Source organism: Malaya genurostris, chromosome 1 (assembly GCF_030247185.1).
Source record: "Malaya genurostris strain Urasoe2022 chromosome 1, Malgen_1.1, whole genome shotgun sequence".
Classification (NCBI taxonomy): Eukaryota; Metazoa; Arthropoda; class Insecta; order Diptera; family Culicidae; genus Malaya; species Malaya genurostris.
The window spans coordinates 145045094-145069729 of record NC_080570.1 but is presented as its reverse complement, the minus strand read 5'-3'; the positions used below and the strand labels follow the sequence as shown (position 1 = coordinate 145069729).

Sequence of the window (24636 nt, the reverse complement as noted above, 5' to 3'; positions counted from 1 at the left end):
AATAACAAGAGTTAATTCATGAAAATGAATGAAATTTTGAGTAATTTCTATTTGACAACCTATCAAAAAAGACGTCTCGAAAAATATTGACCATCCCTAAAAGTTCCGATCCTCGCATCCCTTGTACACCGAAACCACTACCAACTCAACGAACTCGCTTCGGGCGCCGAAGCATGGAAACGTCGCCGTTGTCGTCGTCGTCGTCGCGACGCTTCTACCGGGCTGATGGTGGTGAAAAACCACGACCAAACACTGCCCGCCATTCACGTCGGTCGTGCAGTCGTGAGTTTTCACTAGGATCGGACGCGTCGTAATCGTCGGGTGTCCGTGTGCTGAACAGTTGAAACCACCCTTTTCAAGACGGGGCATACCCCCCTCCTCAATCAGAACCCACATATGTCAAAAGTTTTCTAGTGTTCTTTTACTATGTTTGTAGTCATGAACCGAGTTTAGAGTGTAGTATGATACCTGAAAGTTCATCGGTTTGGCCTAGGGCCCTTCCTTTTCAATTAGAATAGGTAAAATTTTCACTTATCAGTTAGCCAGTGAGTACGGTTGCGGTGATCCATTGCGAAGGGGATCCAACCAAAGGACTACCTGCAGTTCCTCTGCAGACAGGCAGGCAGGCAAGTGTGACACCCTCTCCCGTTTCCACCATGAAAAGGAGGACCACCTCATTCAGAAGTCGGAATGTCGTCTGTCGTGAATGAACATCTGAAGCAGTGAAATGGTGCAGCAGGTGGAATCCAGATACGCATCCCTTCATCAGGATAGTGCTCAGTGAGTTTGAAGTTTTCGGCGGAAAGGATAAAAACTGACGGCGATGGTGCTGATAGTGATGCAAAATTTATGGGGGAAACTGATGTGAGCTCCCTTTTCCCGGTGTTTTGTGTAGTTTGATGTCTGTGTGTGTGTCTGTGTGCGCTGTTTCCATTCTACCTGTTCACGTTGTTCCTTTGGTGACCCAATTTCCACCGTTCGCGTTCTGTAGTTTAAAGAAAAACAGCAGTTGCGCTTCGATGAAAATTCAACTGCAAACAGTGTTGGTCACCACCAGCACAATGTTATTTCTCTGCAGTGCGTGATTTTTCCCTTAATGATAGTGCAGAGCCCGATGTTGCCTCCCACGATTCCAATAAATAGCAAATGAAAAGGATGTGAATTGATAAAATCTAGAATAATATCCTGCCACTGCTGGAAGGACGGATCGGAAGCAGCGCTAGGTACCGTTCAGTCAAGTAAATGTGAAACGGTGGTTTCGGTAGTGATGAAATAAACCGTTCAAATTCCGACGGAAGCTTCGGTCGATTTTGCCAAGTGCTGGGAACGTTTTAGGTTAGAAGCTCCGGAAACCGAGCGGCTCCATTGAGTGATGTGAAACGGGATCTGAGCGGGTGGAAGGGGTGTCTGTGTGTGTATTCGGAACACTTTGGACTTACACACAACGGCTTCGTGATTCAAATCGGTATCCGCTAGCAACGGAAGCCAGTTCCCGGTAACCAAAAGCAAAGTAAGTTTCTTGGAAAAAAATGTTGCTTTATTTTGTTCGCTAGCCTCCAATCGGATACTTGTTGCGAAGCAAATTGAGTGCGAAAATGCGAACTTGTTCCAGCTGACCGTTCAGTTAACGAACCGTGCCGGTACCGGGTTTTCTTTCGGAAAGGATAGCACCGGAATAGACCGCTGCGAGATTTATCTAGCTGGACGTAATGTGTCTTCTTTTGTTATTTATTTTTTTATTGAACTCAAGATTCTGGTAGCTAAAAACGGTTAAGTTTTTCGTATATTTGAAATTTTAGTACATGAACTGTTACGTGATCAAAGCATTTACCAACAACAACATAAAATTGTATTGGATAGGGAGAGTGGAAATGCTAATTTTGTACTGTAACAATTCGCAGTCGAAGGGTGAACTCTTCTCCCCACCCAACTGAGACTAATATTTATTACGACTGACTCATAAGATCTAGCTATTGGTGGGAGATTCCTAATCCCTAGTTATAGGTTTGCGTTTTTCAACAATGGCTGTTTTTCTAAGATTGGAAGTAGAGCCATAAGGGCTGAGGCCAGTGTGTTTTAGAGAGCTATTTTCACATCTCAAATCTGATTTTCTCAGAAACGGTGACGAATATCGAAAAACCCAACTGGCAATCTCTTAGAAAATTAGCTTAGATTATTCTGTGAAAATTCCAGAATGATTCATTGACTTTAGCGGCAGGGAAATTTTTTTTCTCAAGGAAGAATTGCTTAGCTGAAAACGGCAACTTTCAATATGTTCAATGAATATCTCACCTTCAAAGGCATGCATCAAAAATCTATCCTGACAATGTCTAGATAATTTAATTTAGATGCGATTAGTGCATAAAAACATAGGTGCTGTCGCGATAAAAATGAAGTGAATGTTTTTTTTGTGAAGGTTAGTCGATTGCTATGCAAGTGCCATTTTTTCTGCTCCAGTTTCCGGGTAACATAACGAAAAATGAGAGAGAAATAAAATCGGCCCAGAAAGGCTGCCAAGCAAGTGGTAGCTTTATTGGATTTCATGTGATGTAGTCAAACTTGTAACCGAAAATATCATAACTTTATTGGCCACCCAGTCCATCGAGAGTCATTTTGCACATATGCAAGGTTACATGCGACCTACTGGTCTCAGCCCTTAATAGCAAAAAAAATGGAAAAATCGGGAATTAATTGCTCCGATGTGGATGAAAACAAAATAGTTCGATTGAGCATACTCTAGCATAACCTTTCTATTTTATACAAAGTTTTGAGCCAATTAATAGGAATTTTTTGTTTTCTTATGCGTTTTCGCTCTACATGACGGTATACATCTTTAACCCTGTTGTTCCGGACCCGGAAGTCACATCCGAACAAAAGTCAAAAGCAGTCTACGGGAACATGAAACCGTTCATTTGAATCATCACATCACTACAAGATTATGTCAAAAATTTTCTTCAAACTTGAAAAAAATCAAAAATCAATTTGGTTACTGTTATGTCAAGTTAATATAGATTCAAATGTGGTAACCCTGCACGCTATACAAAACTGAACAAAGCATGCTGTGTGCTAGGCGGTGGTGTTTTTTTTCTTCTGTACCGATGCGTATCGGTTTCGCATCATTTTGTATGATAGTCAGTGCGATAAAATTTCATTTTCAATCGAATAACATCAGATGACAATGAAATTTATGACCTCTGACCGTCAGTATTAGGTTTTGCACAATGACGACACAAATGAACTGCCGATGAATCAAGTTCATCTTTGACAGCTGCCGTGTGCTTGTTTTGTTTTGCGACTGCAAATTAAAAATTGAAAAATGACGAAAAAGTGCCTGTTAAAAACGTGTTCCGCAGTGATCAATCAGTGCATCAAGAAGCGATATTTGTATAAATCTGTTCAGTGTGGGGCGACTTGCAATTTTTAAAGTCAAATGATGAACCTCTGATGAACTTTAAAACTATAATCAAATACACGGCGACTGTCAAAAAAAGTTCATTCTGTTCATTTTTCTGAGGTTATGTTATGTTCGTGCAAAACCTAATTAGGGTTTGCACGATGACGACACAAATAAACTGCCGATGAATCAAGTTCATCTTTGACAGTTTCCATGTACTTGTTTTGTTTTGCGACTGCAAGTTAAAAATTGAAACAATGACGAAAAAGTGCCTGTTAAAAACGTATTCCACAGTGAAAATAACTAAAAAGATTGACATGTATGTGTTTCCAGCATCAAGGAGCGATATATGTATGAATCTGTTGAGTGTGAGGCGACTTTCAATTTTTACATTCGAACGATGAACTTCTGATGAACTTTTAAACTGTAAACAAGTACACGTCGACTGTCAAAAAAAGTTCATTCTGTTCATTTTTGTGAGGTTATGTCAAGTTCGTGCAAAACCTAATATCGATACAAATTCATTTGACTTTTGCTGCCATTTTCAAGTGAAGCTCCCAGAATTCATCGTCAGTTGAATAATTGTACCTAGTCATTTGAAGTTTTGCTTGCTCAGTTTCAAGTGCCAAGTAGTCTAGCTGCTTCATTGTCTTCCCTGTTGGTAGTGAGCAAGTTCGAATGGAAAGAATTATAAACGGAGTGATGTATTAAAAATAAAAACTGAAGGAGGAAACTATTGATTTATGCGTGTATTCTGTAATTAATGTTTCAGCTATCTGGTTTGTCTTTCATCCATTATCTTGAATCAATTCGAATGTTTACTTGAACCTCATTTGAAGGCCGCTTCAACACTATTGAAAAAGATATTTTATTACTTCAAGAGATCAACTGACGGTAATTAAACTTAGCTTTGTTTTGAAGAGAATCGATTAAAGAACTGAATGTTGCCCGTTCGGTACGTCAGCGAACGTTGTGTGTGTCAGAGTGTGCAGTTTATTGCAGTAGAGAGATCGTCACTGTGTTTCACATTCGGTTTCAATTGAATTGAATGAAGTTTTACGGCACTGATGACAGTCTAAAAGTTTTGACACTCATCGCCCTATAATTTCGGAACCGGAAATCGGATCTGGGTGAAATTGCACAGTATATTTTAAGACAATAAGAGCTCTAATATGAATCACGATTTGTGAAAATCAGTTTAATCGTTGTTGAGAAATCGAAGTGAGCTCCTTTTTTGGAGCATGTACAGTAAAGAAGCACAAGAAAGTCAAAATAAATCAATTCTCAAGTACAGGGAGTTTCATTCGCGGAAATTCAATCGTTTAGTGAACCTGGAGGATGTATTCAAACGATAGCTTTAAACGTCAGATCCTGTAATAGCATTATCAAATAGAGTAACAACCAACGTGAGTGAACTCCATCTTCCCGATTATGCAGCTGTATTATTTTTAATCTGATAGAAGACAAAAATACTTTATTTTCATATATAGTTAATAAATGCCTTACATGAGAGAGCATTTTTCAATGAAAAAAAAAAACAATGTTTGAATACAACATGCTCGAAAGAATTTTCTGTCCAATGCAAGAAACGGATTTTTTTCGTTTGCTTCAATCTTGGATATAGCAGTTTAAACATAATCTGTTTTTGCACTAGTTTTGCTCAGAAAACGCTACCTGAATGCGCTAATCATCAAACAATTGGTTTTACCATACTCTAAAAGATGTTCAATGATATCAAATATGAGAAGTGAAAAATAAAACAGCTGGAGCAAAAAATCTGATTTTTTCTGGAAGAAAAAATCATATTTATTCAAACCTGGATTCAAACGTTAGAAATATCTCATTTACACAAACTTGGATTCAAATGAAAGGTATTATGATCTTATAGCCTGCTATTGAATTTCATTTGGATCCGACTTTCGGTTCCGGAGTTACAGGGTAATATGTAAAAATTATGTATAAAATGTGCAGACATTTTTTGGATATGGCTTAACCGATTTTCACAAACTAAGATACAAACGAAAACACTTGAAATTATTTAAAACTTCCTAGAATGTTTTATCCGGATTCGACTTCCGGTTTCGGAACTAGAGCGCAATAAGTGGGAAATTTTCTAATACGTAAGTATTTTTCACAAACGATGGCAAAAACATATACAAATCTCATAAAACTGACTGATAAATTCATCTAGTTTGCAGAACTTATTAGTTTGTGGGCAAACTTCATTCGGCACTAACAGTTCCCCATTTCCTGTTTCGGAAGCACTGAAGGTAGTAGAAAAAGTAGAACTAACTTTGAGCGCACAGCGATTCTTGAAACCGATTTTCAAAAATCTTGATTTAAATTGAAGCTCATATTGCTACTGTGAAATTTCTTCCGGATCTGACTTCCGTTTTAACAATTACTCTTATGTCTTATGATCCCATACAAAGCTTAGGAATTTTAACCGAATCCAACTTTCGGTTCCAGAGTTACACGGTAAAGAGTGTTAAAAATTGTATAGCATCACTTTAAGCAGCGAAGCCAAAAACGTGAAAAAATTCTAATCTGATCTCGAAACTATTCCAACCGTTAGTCATTGTTAGTAGACGGTTTATCAGATTAATTCCGGCTATCCTGGTTCCCAATTTCCGATTCCCGAAGCACCGAAAATAGTGTTTAAATACTCCCAAATGAAACTTAAACTATTTTCTCAGACATGGTTTGTTCGATTTTCTTGAACTTAGGTTTTAGTAGAATAAAATCCTACAATTCCAAATAAAATTCCTGAGTCTGAGTCATCTGGATCCAAGTTCCGGTTCCGGAATTACTGGGTTAAGCGTTCAAAATTTTATAGCGTCACCTACAGCGACGAAGTTAAAGAGAGAAAAGTTTTTCACTGGGTTCGAAACTGTAGGCATACGAACCAACTTCGGCTCATCCGGACATCGAAAGTAGGTTTCAGAAGTATTGAAAACAGTGGTCAAAAACTGCCAAAAGGATCTACCTTGCTGCATGATGGCCAAATCGATATTTACAAACATTTAGATTCAAAGAAAAAGTCTTATGGTTTTATACAGAATACCTGAGTTCTCTGTGGATAGTATGTTCAATTCCGAAATTATAGGGTGCTTCAATTTGTAGATTTTACTAGATTACGTTCGAACAAACTTTCCTATTCTATTCAATGAACAGTTGGTTTTTAGAACTCCACACTAATATTCATGATGGTATGAGTAAAATGAGAAAGGCATCATTACACCACTAGGTGGATTAAAACAGGTAGTCTTAGAACACTTGATGTTGCAACACAGCAAGATATTCGCTGGTAGTCCAGTGAAAAGAAAGTCCTTTGGACGATAAACAAAAAAATAACTGGCAATATGACCTAAGGATTGACAGGATTGAAATAATTTTGAGAGATCTCAAACATTAACTCATTCAAGTTGATAAACAATGTCATCTTAAAAACCCTAAAACTTGGTTTGCTGGAATTTCTGAAAATATCTTCAGTTCAATGAACTCAAAATGAAATAAATTTGATTCATATTCAATATTGACCGTATGTCAATGATCTCTTCAGAACCACTACAAATGTTAGCCTCGTATTTTTTGCGAGGCTCAATCGGAAGTTTACCATGGAATAAACAACCACTTCAGCCGTTATTAATCAGCTCTTTTCGTCATAATAATAATAACAATATTTTCCATCTAAACATTCTATTGATTACGCGATACGTCGCTCAAGTTCTGTGTTTAGCTGGCAGAAGAATACCCGCCTGTTTCGATACATTCGAAACGAATAAAAATTACATAACAGACGCACAAAGCAACCTATGCTAGGGTAGCCGTACCCTTGATCATTCCACCTCCACCATTTATGTCATTTATTGAAACCATAAGTCTGTCATATCTGTGCAAAGGATTGGATAAATCGGAAAAATCGCAACGGATTTTTGCTTGCCCTAGGGAGTGTAATCCAGCAAAGATATATATATATATATTGGTTGTACGCCGACTAATCAGCAAATACCATTGTCGCCTTATGAGATAACAATCGGTACAATGGCCCTACATAATGCTCATACAGAGTAAATACCGTTCACATTCCACGACATACCGGCGGAGTTTTGCCGTACACAAAGCGCGCAGAATAGTTCCGCCACAAGCAACGAAAAAACGGATGGAGGTCATTCCGATGTCTGTAGCAAATGTAAACGTATCGACTATAATCCATCAGGTCCGAGGGTTGATTGGATCGTAGAACGGAATTTTTGGAGCATGAAAGAGAGCATTTCGGTTGTGCCGATCCAAATCGTGGGATCCGTTCGCAAAACTCATGTGCGTTCCTGCTGTCGGTCGGAGGTTTCGACGTGAAAATTCCAATAAATTCGATAAATTTCATTGTTTTTTTTGGTTCGAATGAAATGTTGTTTGTTTTCAGAGAGACAGTGCAGAATGCCAAACAGGGTTTTCAATTGCATTGCAAACTCAACTTGGAATTCCGCATTTTTGAAATAATGCTCTAGATATATCGCATCAGTTGAGCTCCGGTTCCGGTTCATTCCCGGTCCAATTTCGTGCACATTCGCGAATATTCGTTCACGCATTTTTGATGCGCGTTTGTACATTTTTCCGGTACCTTGAGCGAATGACATTAAGGTTAGAACCGAGGTCGAATAAAGTTACAAAATAATAAAAATGTGGACACGTATGGAAGAATATCCGTTTATTCAGGGTTGCGCCCTCTATAATATTAGCAATATTCAGTATTGTCAATCCTTCATCAATACCTCAATCCAATTTGAATGCCAACAATCATTTTGCATCACACTGTTAATAGTACTGTACAAATTCTGGAATATTGACAAAAATATTCACTCTACACGGAACCGCAAAAAAAACTTCATTTTAAGTACATTTCACCCAATTTGGGGGGTCCGTTCAGTAACCTAATTTTACGTAAAGTGGGTCTAGGTACACACTTAGAAAATGTTACATCTGCATAGATGCACATAAAAGGAGCGTCGCGATTCACTTACATTCATAATACAACGCTTGTAAAGATAAGTCATATCATTAACTTCACAGTCAATTTAACTGAAGCTTACATCGATACAGACGCAAAATTTATATTTACATGTTAGTAGATGTAATATTGTGTCATCACTGAAGAAATTACGGCACATTTGAATTTACGTCAAGCGTAAATTTCGTTTTTTCTAAGAGTGTAGTTACCGTAAGGCACGTGCAAAAAAATGCTTAAAGATGAGGTATATTTACTCTATAGTTGAGTCTTATTGACTAAATTTCTGGTTGATACGGTTTACTTAATCTTAGCTTATTGAACAAAACTCTCGCTGTTGGGTGGTTTTGCCCCCCTTTCTTTTTTTTCAAATAGTAGGTACACACGTCAAAAACCCTGTAATTTTACATCTTATTAGATGCACATAAATGGAGCGTCGAAGCTCACGGAAATTTACGTGGAAGAACATTTAATATTGTGTCTAAAACTCCATACATGAAATTCGTTGAAATAAAAAAAAAGAATACTGAGACCAACCATCGCGACTTGAACCGAGAATCATTGAATCGCAAGTACGTCTGTTAATCGACTGAGCCACAGAAGCATGCATCTGCTAGGCTGGTAAAAGGTGCATTTGAATTCATACAGTCGCACCTGCCAGCAGAACGCAAGTTACAGTCGAAACCAGTAAAATTCAAGCTCATCTAACATTAAGTCATTACAAATGAGATTTTCCGTCATTTGACAAATTAGGTCTTTATGAATTACATCGTATGAGGGATTAAATCACCTGTAAAATAAAAAAATTTTTAGAGTGTTGTTTTTATTTTCCGTGTAGTAAGAGTCCAAAGGGCCCCCTATTTGAAAAAACGTTCAACGGTGGCTCTTCATTGGTCCAATATGTTGGATTATTGGTCCAATGAACGTCTAATCAATCGTTCAACGGGAGGCCAACACGGGACCTTCGTTTGCCGATTTTGAAACAAACCGTTGAACCGATTGCCATATTTTTTGTTCAACAAACCCGGCAGACAGAGATCCATTGTTGAGCCATTTTTAATATGAGGAGCTGGAACCCCGTTAGACTAGTTTTACTGGAGATTTTCTGAAGTTTTTACCACTTAATTTTTAAAACTAACACTACATACCTGCACAATACTTCTACTTCACGTAGAATAACAACAAATTTTCTTTCTATATGAAGGTAGCACCTAATTTTCACACTATTTTTGTAAGAGAAAAAACAACAGCTAACCGTTCCAGCAAACTGAACGAATATTTCGTGCAGTATGTCGTTCAACAAGCGCTCAACGACCAAAAAAATAGAACCGCCTGCTGAAAGGGCCTTCATCATTTCCTCGAAACCAGGGTATCCAGATTGGTAGATTTTTCTGCAAACTAGCAGATATCTTATTAGAGCAGCAAACAAATTTATCAATATTTTTGATTTTGCAAGCATTGGACAAAACTTGCAGACTTTAGAAATTGTTTTGACATATTTTAATTTTTTGCATTAAAATCTGCAAAATTGACCATTAATTGTAAAATTTTGAGTATCGAATAAAAGCCGGAAGAAATGTTTTCGTGATAGAGTTCGTATCCACGAGGTGAAAAAAAGAACCTCTTCCGCTTACGTCAACCTGCCTACCGCCAAAACAACCATAATACCTTTGTCAAGTACTCCTTTTCTTTCGTCTGCCCAAGAAAAACAAACAATGAGAATAAATGGTAACAAAATCATTGCCGAATTCTAACTTCGTCTCGACTTCTTTACGGTTACATAGGAATAAAAATCCAACTTCCCATATATCCACAACAGTAAAACAAATGGCAAGTTATCGTCCTGTTAATGCGTAGTAAACCTAATTTTGTCCAACAAAAATCTACCAAATTACTTCGGTGCTAGCCGAAATGTCATCTCATCTACGTGACATTACCCCAGACGCGTAATCAAACACGCTCCGTCCAGTCTCTCGGCAGTAGGTGTTAGAGGTGTGCAAAACAGCTCATTTTGGTGAACAGCTCCGAACCGATCAGCTCACCAAAGTGAATCGATTCGATGTATCAGCTCATCAGCTCTTTTAGTTTAAACTTAGATTCATTTTGTGCACCGTTTTTCTTATGCCGGTTTTCTTTCATATGCATGATCGAAATTGAATCATTGATTTGCAATGATGCAATGAATGCAATGCGAATTAACTTATCTTTAATTGATGTCGACTAAATTGAATCTCTTAAAGAGCCGAAGATCCGATCAGCTCGTAGCGTGTTCCCTTCGTCATAATGCAGTGAACTGGGTAGCAAATGAGTGAGCTGGTGAGCTGCGGTTCTTTTGAAAAGAGCTGTGAGCTGTCAGCTCACTTCAATGATTCGATTCACTGGAACAGCTCAGGAGCGAATTGCCCATCTCTAGTAGGTGTGTCCAGCGACACTTAAAACACAAGAATAAAAGAGGGTAACGTACGTCAGAAGGCCCCATGGATTTCAATGACTCGGAGTTTCTGGTTTACTGAAACTATTTATGACGGTCATAAGCTGCCCTTACACGAGACAATATTATTGTCAATACAAGGAGTATTGACAATACTTTTGATCGTGTAATGGAAACTTCATTGGATTGACGAAAATATTGTCAAAAAATCAAAACTGCTCATCAATCCGACAATACTTTCTCGCCAGAGAAGAAACTATCAAATATGTGCAATGAACTCTCTTCTCAATGTTTCAATGTTCAGTTGCAATATTTGAAGCTTTAAACGCTTGATTTGTTCGAAAAATGCAGACTCAAGTTACCAAGTTAATTGGATTGACGGTATTGACAATACTTTGGATTGACAATAATATTGTCTCGTGTAAGGGCAGCTATAAATTAGAACGGGATCAAGAAGACCGACACCACACACACACTGCCGTATCTTACTGCCAAAATTCTTCGGTCTCCGGTTTGCAAGCAGTGCCATCTGTACGAAGCAAATTGGCACGTTCAGTTCGTGTCAATCTTCAGTTTTATGTGCGTTTTCTTATCGAACAGAGATTGAGTGTTTTGTCAATAGATTTTTATATTGAAATTTAGGGTTTTCCCGTCAAACATGTTTCGTTATTATATAGTTTATAGTAAAAATACGAATTAAAGTTGTAATCATTTTAAAGTGATGCAATTTGAAATTTCAAATTTTGCCACCGACTTGAAAATCATTTAATCCATGATTCCATCGCTTTGTATTGTTTCCACTATATTCCTTTTCATACACTTCTGAAAAAGAAACACAACATTAGTGATTGTTTGCAATTTGTAAGTGCTCTGAGTTTTTTTTTTGGTGTCTGAATAAATTAATAAATCTAAACAGGACTAAACACTTTAATTTTCATCCCCTCAGAAGCAACCGTTCCGCTCCGTTGTCGGTCGGAAAATCGTTTTAAATATCTTCACCACCTTCCAACCGTTGCTATGAACATTATCTCGATAGGAGATTCGCTGTATATCGTCAACAAGTCAGTTCCCTTAGTTTGCATAAATACAGGGGAGTTGGACTTTTGTTTAACCGAAATTAATTTTCATCCGTTATTTACCGTGCATGCAAAAGTAGGCGAGGGTGCAAATGGACTTTTAAACCCAGTGTCGTATGGATTGCGATTGCTTGGATCGAAGTGTTCTAGATCGGAAGAAATTAAGAGAGGACATTTTTGCTTCAAAATTTGAACGATTTCTGAGATTTCATTTGTATTTTAGTTTTGATTTAGGATTAAGAATGTTTTAGATCACCAAACACACTTTTTTCAACTAGACTTAATCCTCGTTCATTGAATGTAAACGCACAATCATCTGGGTTCACGCATCTAACGACCGACTCCAGACCGATCAACACTGTACTCCGACGGAATCTCCCAACAAGTCATTGTTCGGTTATTGAACCCTACTCGGCAACTAACAGAGACGGCGCAGCTCCCGTCTCCGTCAATCTTAGTGTACCGGCATCCTCCACCTCCTCCTCCTCCTCCGTCACTGATGCTGTCCGTCAGCCCTTCCGTGCAGTAGAATATCAGAACAGTAGCAGCACATTTCTTCAGATCACTTCGACGAATACCGGAGCGTGAGGTAGCACCACCACATGGCTTTGCATCTTATCATCCTTTCCCCCTCTCGGATCGGTCGTTCTCCATCGAGCGCTGCCGTCACTACTGAAAAAAACTTATTTCCGTCTTTGATCCGGCAATGAAAAATTGCAGCGATAACGCGCTGCTTACGGGACAGTTCTTTTTCCAGAGGGGAATGAAATTTAGGGGAATGTGAGACGGAAAATCCCCGGTGGATCGGTGCATATAAAACTTGGTAAAATAATGAAAATGAGAAAAGACATTGCGGTGTTACGTCGTCCGACCGATGGAGGGTGGCAGAGGTGCTGAAATTATCCAAGTCTTTTCAGCCTATTTTGAAGGTTTATTCGCCTGTGGTAATAGATTCCAGCGCACACTCACTCCTCGAATGGCCCCGGCCAGGCCAGGTCGGTGACTATAGATGCTTGCTCACGCTACTGTTTGTTGTGCACTTAGCATACGAAAAGGGGCGACAGTTGCTAGGTGTAGTGTGAAGTGAACGGTACTTGCCGGCGATTTTATCGCACATACACTGCCTAAATGTCGGTAAGCGGCAGTTCCTAGAGCGAGGGCAGCTGATGCTTGAGGAGTCTCGTTTGTTGGGGGTAAGGTTAATCCTAGTTCGTTGCTTGGAAAATGAAATCTATTGAAATTCTTCGGTGAAGTTCAGAGCCACAGAAAACAGATATACAGAATTGCATATGAACTGTGTGTAAAATCTGCTCATACTTCCAGATGTCACTGCGATCGACAATATTTTGGGTGCAGCATTCACATCACGCACTGTTTTGGGTGCTACATTCAATTCATTTTTCTTTTAATGCAAGCTTATTTTTGTTTTATTTCGGTTGAATTCACGTATGATAAAGTTAAAGTTGTCTTTTACACATAGGGAAATCGTGTGAGAAATGTTCAAATTATTGTAGGTGGAATATTACGACAACAGGCATGAGAACTTTGTTATCATTCTGGCACGTAGTGGAACGTTTTAAAAGATCGTGGTGAATAGTCGAGCATGTGGCAGTGTAACAAATTTGAAATACACACAAGATTTTGAAGAAAAATATGATCGAGCCTGTATATCTGTGGTTCTACAGTCCCGGCTTGAGGAAATGACAAATTATATTAGAAATAATTGTTTTGCACAGACTTTTGAAAAAGGTGAATGTAGTTTTGATATGCTCTTTCATCAATTTGTCGCAGGTCAACAAAAATTCGAGTTCCTTTAAATTAATGTATAAAGCTTACTTCAGATAGAATTGAAACAAAGACAATTGCCTGTATTTCAATATTTATTATTGAATTCAAGATCTTTTTTATACAAATGTAGCGTTTTCTTCATACTTTTAAGAAAAAAATACGGATAAAATTATTCGTCACGGTTTCGAAGGAATTCTCGAATTTTTCCTGTAGCACGGCTCATTAGGCGGCGCACACCTTCTTCGTCCATCGTTTTAGCTATCTTATTCCACCAGGTCGTCATCTGATTGATGTGTTTGACAACCTTTCCCTCTGCCTTGAGTCTCCTCTTCATGATTACCCAGTATTTCTCAAAGGAGCGGAACTGGGGGTAGTTGGGTGGGTTAAGGTTTTTCGGTACAAACTGGACCCCTTTCTCTGCATACCATTCTTGAACGACTTTGCTGTAATGACAGCTTGCCAAAACATTACGGGATGGTTGTCGGATCGAATGAATGGCAAAATTCGTTTTTGGAGACACTCTATTTGGTATAGTTCCGATGTCATTGTCTTATTTGTAACGAAAGCTTTCGTTTGTTTTGCCATAGCTGAAATGCCCTGCCAAATCATAAATTTTCTTGCAAATTTATCGGCAAAAACAATTTTAAATTTGGCTGGAACATCCCCCCGAGCCGTTGCCAAGTAAAATTTTTGACCTGGGATTTGCTCGAAGTCAGCCTTGACATAGGTTTCAGCGTCCATCAGAAGACACCCGTCGAACTTGGTCAGCACCTGGTCATATAGTTTCCGAGCACGAATTTTGACCACACTATTCTGTTTTATGGTCCGATTTGGCTGTTTGCTAGCTCGATACGACTTGATTCCTTCTCGGAGTCGAGTTCTCCTCACGGTACTATTGGCAGCACCGAATTTTCTGGCCAAATCACGGTGCGACAGATTAGGATTCCTCTTAATCGTCTTCAAAATCTTACCACGCAGTTTCCGGTGGACAGTTCCACTCCGCCGATTGGCTTGAGGCTTCCGAATCGTCGTCAATGTTTCCTTATACCGTTTGATAACGCGTCATACGGTATTTCTGGGCAATTTCAGCTGTTTAGCTAGTCTAGATGCAGACCACAATGGATTTTTCAAATAACTGTGCACAATTTTTTCCCTTCTTTCGGCTTCCATGTTGATTGTTTACAAAGTACAGTCGATTTCAAATGTCAAAAAATCACCCGTACACCAGGAGCGCCACAATATGAGCAAAAGTTTGTTCCAATTCTAAACGAAGTAAGCTTTAAATATCTTGAGAACGGCTACTTCAAGGAGAAGGGCTACTATGAACACATTTATTACATATTTTGATATTTCGGATCGGTGTAATCACATTCTAGCATTTGAACGCCTATTTTTAATCAAGATTTTCAATGACATTTTTCGTTATAGATTTCAAAATTAGCATTAGCATTAGCATTAGAGACCGCCCGTGTGTTGCTACTCCGTTATTGATCTGGACCAATTGAGATTGCAAAATGATTTTTTGAAGTAACATGTTTGGGAATAACACATTGTTTCACACTGTGCAAACTGTATTGAACCATGCATGCTGATCAATACCGACGCCGGCCACGTCCGAATGCAGATCTACTTGGGAGGGAAAGGATTGTTAGTTCGATGCATGTTGCTACTAAGAACCGAGGAATCCTCTGCATTCCCACATGCATCACAGGAAAGGATACTTTGTTAGTAAATGTTTTAATAATGTTATCATGTGTTTATTGCTCTGGGTAGCCGGCTACCAAGAATGTTTTAAAGTATTATCGTTTTATGTGTTACTTTGTGCTGGCAATATAATGCACGAAACAGTCAATCTCCGAAATTGACAAAACTCCGGACAGCCGGCTGTCGAGTATGCAGTCACTCGTTTATGCATCTACCTTTCGCGTTTTTTTTAGTCATGCAAAAAAACACATGCGGATTGATAAAAAAAAAGGTATCATCTCACTGCTAGGTGGATTAAGCACGTTTTTATAAATGAAACTACGTGATACAAAACAAACGAGCGAATAGGATTTGGACAAAAAAGCCGATTCACTACATTGAAATATTCTAAACAGTTATTATAAAATCAGTTCAAATCACCAAATAAAGGTCAACAGATTTCACACGCGTCTTGATTCTTTATTATTTCCGCTTTATTATTTAATTATTTATTAAAATTATTAATTGGTTATATTAGTTGATCTGGGCAGCCGGCTACCGAGAAAAATATTAATTTACTGTTTGAAATATTAATATCAAGGGTTTTTTACTATGTATTCAATATACCGATATATGTTATCTCTGTTATTAACTTTGTAATATGAAGGGATTTGCGCAATGGTTGATTTTTATCATCCATTTTATAATCCTGAAAGACAATCAATAACATGGAAGAAGAAATCATTCCTAATAAAACTTTTCTCCGAAGCTAGACGGAAATTGATAGGTTGAATAAAGAGATGATTTAGTAAAATAGAGTAATCAGAAGTAAAACATTGAAAATATCTGATAACTGAAAGGAAAAAGAAACTCCTGCAATTGTCGCCTTTTACGACATGGAAGCAGGAACCCAGTGGATCTATTCTTGGTTCATTTTTTTCCGCCGAATTCCACACGGCATCTAGGCTGGTACAGTCCGGAGAGAGCTAATAGGTACTATCAATCTCCTAGTGGACCCCAGCCCCTATTCGTTATAGATTTCAAAATGTCAATTAATTGTTTCAGCTGTAACTTTTTTCATTTTCAAAAAGGCAAAACCGAAGTCTTGGAATTACATTCCTGTTATAAAGTTTGGCCTTCTGTTATAACAGCTTTGTGACCGATTCTTGCACATCTAAAGCTATGATCCTATGATTCAGTAGTTTTCTAGTTCAAGATGCATAATTTAGGTCAGTTTTGAAATTTAAATCTGGAAATTATATAGAACGCTTGTCAACGCAGAAATTTGTCGAGCGGGGCACACTGCCTAGTCAAGGTGACAAAAAGTGGATTTAAGAAACGTGCCGACTGTACGCGACTTGCCTTCAAGTGGCAAATGTCAGCTAAAACAGAGATGCCATTTATACAGATTTATTTGTACTATACAAATTTTCACATGTGCATATAGATACAATACAGAGTACAGATTTTATACAGATTTCCCAAATTTAATATAGATACCACAAAAAGTAAGAAAGCAATAATGAAACTTTTCCATCTGAGCTATCTATTAGTGTTCGATTGCACATATCAAAATGGAAAACTTTCGTGCAGATATTTGATGATGAACAATCAAATACATTCATATTATAATTTGAATCGAATTTGAACTGATGTTCAATGAAGTCGTGGTATCATGAAACTTCACTGAGACTGAGAAGTTGTATGACCTGACTTGACGTTCCGTGTTGGGCGTTTGAATTCCATGTTAACTTATAAAGTCAACATTTTCAAACGAAAACAGTATATGGAATTACAACTCAATGGTGGTTGATAACAAAAACTATTAAATTTCATCGTTGAACATTCTTGTCAGTGCGGCAATGACTTACGATATGAAGAAATGCTCATTGAATCATTCTATAACAATAATCTATTGGAATCTTTAAACGTCATTTTCTTGTACAAATCTCATTTCATTAGTGAATACAGATAAATGCAGATATTTTATATAAAGAAATACAGATTTTCTATGGAAATATCTGGCATCTCAGAACTGAAATGACCGGTCGCAAAGTGCAAACATAGCAAACCTTTCAAGCTGGCGTGTAAACTTACATGTTTTAAATCAACTATAAGAATGAATCATTTTTGGTACTGGAATGGTTGGAACATGTTGGTCTCAGATGACGTAAATTCACATACGTATTAAACAAATGAGTATGCAGTTTTTTCTAATCTTTTTTTTCGGTTTAATTTCTACATCTTTAAAAAAAAATTTTTTTCAGTGTATATTTTTCAAAGCGGTGAATCGATTTCCTACACTTAAAAAAAATCACATTATAGTTACGTGCAAAGTTTTGTGAATATATTTCACCCTACTTTTTACGTCGGGTTCGGGTTTGGAAGAAAAAATAATCTCGGGTTCGGTTCGGGTACTGGTAAAAGTTTTTAATTTTCGGTTTAAAGCGAAATCCTTAACTTTTTTTTATTTTAATTAATTGAAAATTGATTCTCATAGATGATTTGAATGTTTTTCATAACGTGTTCGCCTTTTCAAGAATCATTTTCGGGAAAAAGTTCCAAAGATATTTTATTTGTGAATTTCACACCCTATTTCGATGTCGACGAAATATGTTTCTGTTTTCTTAGATAAAGTATTTTAATTGATGAGCATCGTGGATTTCAGTTTTTAAGATTTTTAATTTTTTGGCATTAAAAATGCCTTACTCTTCACTATTTGGGGCCGGGAGTCAATTAAAAGTTTCAAAAATAGTCGCGTAACCTTTTTGTGTCATAATTTTGAACGTTAATAACTCGGTCATTTGTTGATGGATTGTTATAATTTAACAACCAATCGATTCGGAAACTTTTAACTTAAACATGTATGACGACGTCGTTTCAGTATTTCAATAGCATACTATTGAAAAAATGGTTGGAATAGACCTATGTTTTCATCCATCAATCCCTGTTGTACAAAATGACGTCAACTTCTTGTTCGGCATAGGAGGCCTTGCGTAATGCATAAAAACACCGCATCGTTATGCGTAGTATGAAGAGAAATCTATAAATATATGCTGCAAAATATTTCTTTGCCTAGTCGAAGCTTGTCTGTGTATGAAACAAGTAGCTCGTGGATTGTATATGCGTTCACTCGCTGGATTGTCGCTTCTGCATTATTTGTTGGTGAAATTTCCTGTTGTCTGTGCAACACCGTGTTCGCTTGAGTATCTTATATATCATCTAGCTATTGAAGAACCGAATCAGCGTGGTTACCGATTCGTTTGAAATATCCCATGTATTTAGCAAATTTTTGGTCAATTTTGCCATTAAAAAGGCCTTACACTACGCTTCCCGAGGCTGGGTGTCAATTTAAAACATTCAAAACTAATCGCGTAACATTTTTCTGTCATAATTTTGAACGCTTATAACTCAATCATTTGTTGATGGATTCATATAATTCAACAACCAATCGATTCGGAAACATTTAACTTAAACTTATGAGACAACGTCATTTGAATATTTCAATTGCATACCATTGAAAAATTGGTTTGAATTGAATATTTTATTTTGGTTCTCTGGTAACTATCAGGCCACTTTAGAATTATCGGCGATAGATTTTTCGGATCTAATTTGCAGCGCTTGTTCCTCGATGATTTGTTAATGGATTTTCCTAATTTAAATGATTCCAAAGCTTCAATATTGTAAGATTAAAAATGTTTTAATTTGTCAACGGATCGGTATGCATACTTAAATCTCCATTCCCATACGAACAAAACGTGACAATGTGACTGGGGGTAAATAAACGATATAAATCAAATCAAATTAATAAGTTTGTACGTTTCTCGAAAATTATCATCATAAAATAAAATAGTTCCATTTGTTCAGGTTTAAATCTTTAGGTTGTTTGTATCTAAAATTGAGCTTTCAAGTAACTTTGAAGTGTAGTGAAGTTTAGTGTATCATCATCAATATCATCTTTATTTTGTATTTATTATGAAGACCCTAGAAACGTTTTATTTTTAATGTTATTGTGCTCGGTCGTGTCTTGAGTACAACCCTCCAATTTTTTGTTGCAATCTGCATTTTAAGTAGAACGATTTTTACCATATATGGATTAAGCTTCATGGATTTTCAAGTTGTTTCGAGGATGCTGCTGCTGCTTCCAAAAAGTGCACTAATTGTTTTCCAACTCGTAATGTATTCATCCAGAGAAATACAACACACTTAAGTATCTATAGAAGTTGGGCTTTTTTAATGCATTTTTCCGATGCCGTCGTTAAAACCACTAAACTAAAAAAAGAATTGTGTCAGTCTGAGGAATCTGACTATACTCTCTAAGAGATAGTAGTAGATGCTATAATAAAATGTAAACTTTTGAAACTATATCAATTCGTTGTGTGAAACCCAAATTTGGTAATTTTTACAATTTTTTTTCTCTACGTGTGTTATGAAATATGTTTATTTATTCTCGAAATTATTGTTCAATACATTTTCACATCAGATGAGATGAAATTGATCGATGATGCTAGTAGTTTAATTGATTGAAAGGTGGTTATGTGATGATTTGAAATCGATAATATGCAGAAGTTTCATCGAACGGGCTTATAAAAGGTGTTACAAACATTATCTGGGTATTCCTTAAACCAAATTCAAATTTGGATTCATCCGGTTTATGACACAGTTTTATTCCGTTTTTATTCTACACAATGCATGTGTAGAAAATGCCCTAAGTTAGCTGTTTCCGGTTACCCAATAAAACATTTTTTATTTCCCTTTTCGTATTATAAATAATTCCGCGCAGAGTTTTCTGATATGTTCCTCCTTTAAGGTCTTCTCGTCGCAAACCAATCGCAAAAAAAATCCATTTTCTAAAACTTTCTCATTTTCCGAATGCGAAGAATGGTTGTACTTTATATAACAAATCACATTTGTCGACATGATTCGACCGTTCCTATTTTGATCAGTGTAGGCACTTCAAAGGAATGACAGGGCGAGAGTAAGTAAAACTCAAAGACCTGCAACATCTGGAAAACTCTGTTTTGTTGCTGCGAATACAACTGAAAAAGTAACGGTTTGAGCGTGTGCTGTCAAGAATGGAAGTAAACTACGAGAAAGTTCAGTTGTTGGTGCACTAATAAAAGACGATTTGTAAACTCACCTAATCTTATGTTCGCTTTTCTTTCCCAATGGTTTTCCTCTCGGGTGTCGTTTAGGTGTTGGGTTCATTTTTTTTGGAGAACGGGGCACCTGCTTGGAAAGCAACACCGATGAGTATTTTTAGAATTGTGAAAGAATGAAAAGGACTTTGATGGTTACTTTGTATATCTAAGCTGTGTAGTGTAGCACAAAATAAAGCAATGAAATTTGTGCACTACTTTAATCCCACGTGAGCTCTAGCAACCGAAGATGAGCAAAGCAATTCGCTTTGAAAAAATTCTGAACTGATAGTTTCCACTGGAAAATCAGTTCTAACGAAACATTCTTTCTTTAAAATTGTTTCTTTTCTATCAACGACTAATAATGCAGTCAGATTAATTGCTACATAGTCGACATAGAATTTTCATGTGGAGGAAACAAACTAATGTCGTTTTCGCCTAATGCATAACCTAGCCCAGTTTCTACTCTAACTGCTGTAAAAATGTTTGTTTGAAGCCAGTTTCGAACCAAGTTTCAACGTCATTCAATTGAAAATGGAGTCAGTTTCGAACTAAGTGCGAATCCAACTCAACTTCGTGAAAAGTGATTTCTTGATGAAACTACCCTGGGCCAGTTTCAGTTTTCTCAATCGAAAACGAAGTTCCAAACCACTGTCAAATTTAAAGTGGGTTGGACTTTGCTTCAAGCGAAAACGCCGTTACAACGGTTTCTTAACCTATAGTTGTCCTTCATCATTCGTTATTGGAACTTTTTCTAAGGTTATCATTGAGTAGAGTTTCAAACGTATTTCCAAAAATATCCAAACAGTCCATCCAAAAAATCCAAAAAAATCCATCAAAAAAATACTTTTGTTTTAACCTTTCTCTAGAAAAAAAAATCTGTTTATTCGTTATTGTTTATTCAACAGAACTAGTACTTTCAAGCCGATCGTGAACCAACATCAACAGATGCCACACGTTGATTAGCGTGAAATAAACGGACTGCAAATAAAAGTAAACACTTTTCTGTTCCTTGACTGGCAGGCTCGCGTAGGTGGCTGTGCCAAAAAAAAAACAAAGCAGGCGTCCGTCGGGAAAGAAAAGCAAGCATTCAAATGAAACATTCATGCAATTTAATTTGTTACACTTTACGTTGAATAGGAACTCACACAATCTGTACTGCTTTTTTTTTCTTTTCTTCTGAGAAAGTGAAACACAAAAACCAATTTGCAGTAACACTAGTTGAAAAGAAAACTCTACACAAACTGAGGGAGATTTCACAGGTCTCGTGTTCGTGTTGTTGATGAAGACCCTTTTCAAGATTGGGTTCATTTGAGTTTGTTTCGCATCTTCTTTCGTAAAATTTAACCAGTAGAATTGTTTATATAGTGAATTCATGAAATTTATATGCGTGCTGAAGGTATAAAATTCTTCTTACTGTTTGGATTGTTACAGTGCAAGTTCGAGCAGACGTGTTTCGTTGTAAGGCAAGTGACGACATCTCATCCGTGATGAGATGGCAATAACTCAACAAAATTCAATCGGAATATTGGAAATTTTTCTAGCTTTATGTTGCATTCGGCAAGTCGTTTGCTTATTTGAATGGCACTTACAAATAAATTGTTTTTTCCATACAAACAACTGGCGCGACTCTTATTAAAGTCATTCAAAACTTGTTGTATAATAAATGCAATTGGCACATTGTCGCAAAGCTGAATTACTTGACACCTGCCAATGCTGAATGGAATTAAGAAAAGGAGGATTCTTTCGTAAATTTTCATATCGGCAGTAGTGATTTGCAACATTTTTATCGTTTATTCAATAGTACAAATAGATATAAGCTATAAAAGTACACTCGGAGTAGAAGAAAATCGATTTCAAAGTGATTACCACTACTTTTTTTAGTGTGAACTACAATTAAACATGGAAAATCTTCAGAAATGTGTGAAATTGGGTAAGGTTAGGTTTTTTCGGATCAGCATTTATTTAAACAGAAACCAGTGTAATGTTGATTTCTCGAGTACTAGAATGTATAGCGATCGAGTACTATTTATTTTGGATACTTTCTTTATTATTTCCAGGCATTTGAAAAATGGTATCAAACCAAGTTTAATGCTCTATTCTGAATAAACGGTAGATTTCGCACAATGAATTAAGATCAACATTGCCACCTCAGAGTAAAAACTTTTTCTTCAACTTCTACTATGATTTTTCAAATGAATTTGCCCGTTTTTATAAGAAATCGTTGAAAAGGTGGAGTCATAGAAAATTTTCCTAACGATTTGACAGCCCTCGCTGAAAGTATCATCTCTAAACAAGCAGCGCCTCTACATTTCAGTTTTGCGACAATATGCCAATTGGTGGTTTAGTTGCTGAAGGTTAGTTCAATGCACTTATATTTGTTCGACACAATTGAAGAAGTATTCACTCTGGCTTTAATTAATAAGTGATTTCTTTGCTGGTATCTTTTTGGGAACACTGTTTTTGACAGATCACGCGTGAATCGTGTCTTGTGTCATTGTCAAGCTTGTTCAGCTTGGTTCATTTAATCGTAATTTGTCGTTTGATCTATAATTTCATCATGAATAGGTGGTGACAAAGTTGGAGGAAGATCCACTTTTTATCGAAAAATTGTCAACAAGTAGAATTGCCGCATCTGGAGTGAAGATCAGCCAGATCAGAGCTACCGATGCATCCCAGAAAAGTCACTGTTGGTTGGAGCGTGCCAAAATGTTGGTGAGAGCGTGCCAAAATTGGACCTTACGCATGGGCCATCTAAAGCGGAGTAGCGGCCAATTTTTGCATGAAATCAGCTTCAAACTTTTATCGACTTTCTGGTGTTTTTTTTTAAATTAAATCCTTTACCTCATAACAAATCAGCCTTTAGTAGACTACTAACGTTCGTTTTCCCACAGTACTCGGATGCCCGAAGTTACAAGCAGATTTTTATGCGGTACGTATCCCCGCGTAAAATGAGACCTCATTGTATCGTCAAATCGACGACACGACCAGGCACTCTAAAGAAAAATCTGAACAAAAAGTGTTCGTAAGTGATTTACCACCGATTACCATAAATATAGCGACCCCTCGATAATCATAAAAATAATCTTCTTGAGCAACACTGTTTAAGTTGCTACGAATCAGTTACCAAGGACCGCTAAAATAAATAAACAAACCATTTGAAAAAATTGTGAAATTGTCTTATAAATTAAATTTTGTTACAACGTTCTTTTTCGATAATAATTTCGATCAGATCTAATATCCTAAAAAAATTAATTCCCGTGCTTTTCAAGTGTCTTTTAAATACATCAAAGTATACACGCACTTTGCGAAGACCTCAACTCATTGAGAGTAGAAGTAGAGGAGTTTCCAGGAGGGCTGAACGATTTGGAAAAAGTGACAAATTGAAATGGTTTTATTTTAGAAAGTCATTAGAAAAGAACAAATATGTTTTCGATACTAAATTCTGATAATCGGACTGATAAAAAGATTCGAACTGATGAATTAAATGACTGCTCATTCATTCACATAGAAGATAGTCATTATATATCTAAGTATGGTTACGTTAAACTATTTAACAAACATCGATGAATATTGAATTGTCTGGAAGTCACTTTCAATATGTTCGAGCACCAACAAGCCTTAACGAAGACCTCTATCCGATTAAACTATTCGATAATTCCACTCAGGGCAGTTTTTTTTTGTTTACATTTCCCAAATCTTCAACGTGCAGTAACCAAGGTTATGGTAACTGTTATTTAAAATAAATAATCTATCAACTTGTGTTGCCAGTTTCAATAGTTTTTCAGGCGGTTTCGTTTTGACATTACCAGTTACCGAGGGGTAGTTAAAGTTGCGATACAGTTTCGATAGCCGAGTGGCAGGTCGTGTCGTCGATCAAATGATCTTAGAAACCCTTAATAATGGCTCTTCCGTTTTTTATTGCATGTAGACTGTAGTCTACACTCAGAGTAAATTCAGCAGCTGCACGACTAGACCCTTGTGAGGCTTCAAAAAATAATAAATAATACATATCATCGAGACACTTTTTCCTATATGGACTTCGTTTCATTGGTATTTACTAAGGAGTACGCATCAGCGAATGTCTTGCCAGATTATTAGTTTTTCAGTAGCTCAATTTC

General features: G+C 37.0%; 1 protein-coding gene across 6 annotated transcripts in view; it reads left to right on the top strand.

The window, feature by feature from the left end:
* LOC131426057 (diacylglycerol lipase-alpha) overlaps positions 1 to 24636 on the top strand; it is a 107776-nt gene that overhangs the window by 12973 nt on the left and 70167 nt on the right. For 3 of the 6 annotated variants that reach the window (XM_058588483.1, XM_058588479.1, XM_058588484.1), the window contains exon 1: positions 267 to 1510. The exons of 1 other annotated variant lie outside the window; for it this stretch is intronic. The gene's annotated coding sequence lies outside the window, so the exon portion shown is untranslated. Of the gene's footprint in view, positions 1 to 266; positions 1511 to 24636 lie in introns of those variants that run through there. 2 more of the 6 variants (XM_058588481.1, XM_058588480.1) reach the window with 2 other exon arrangements.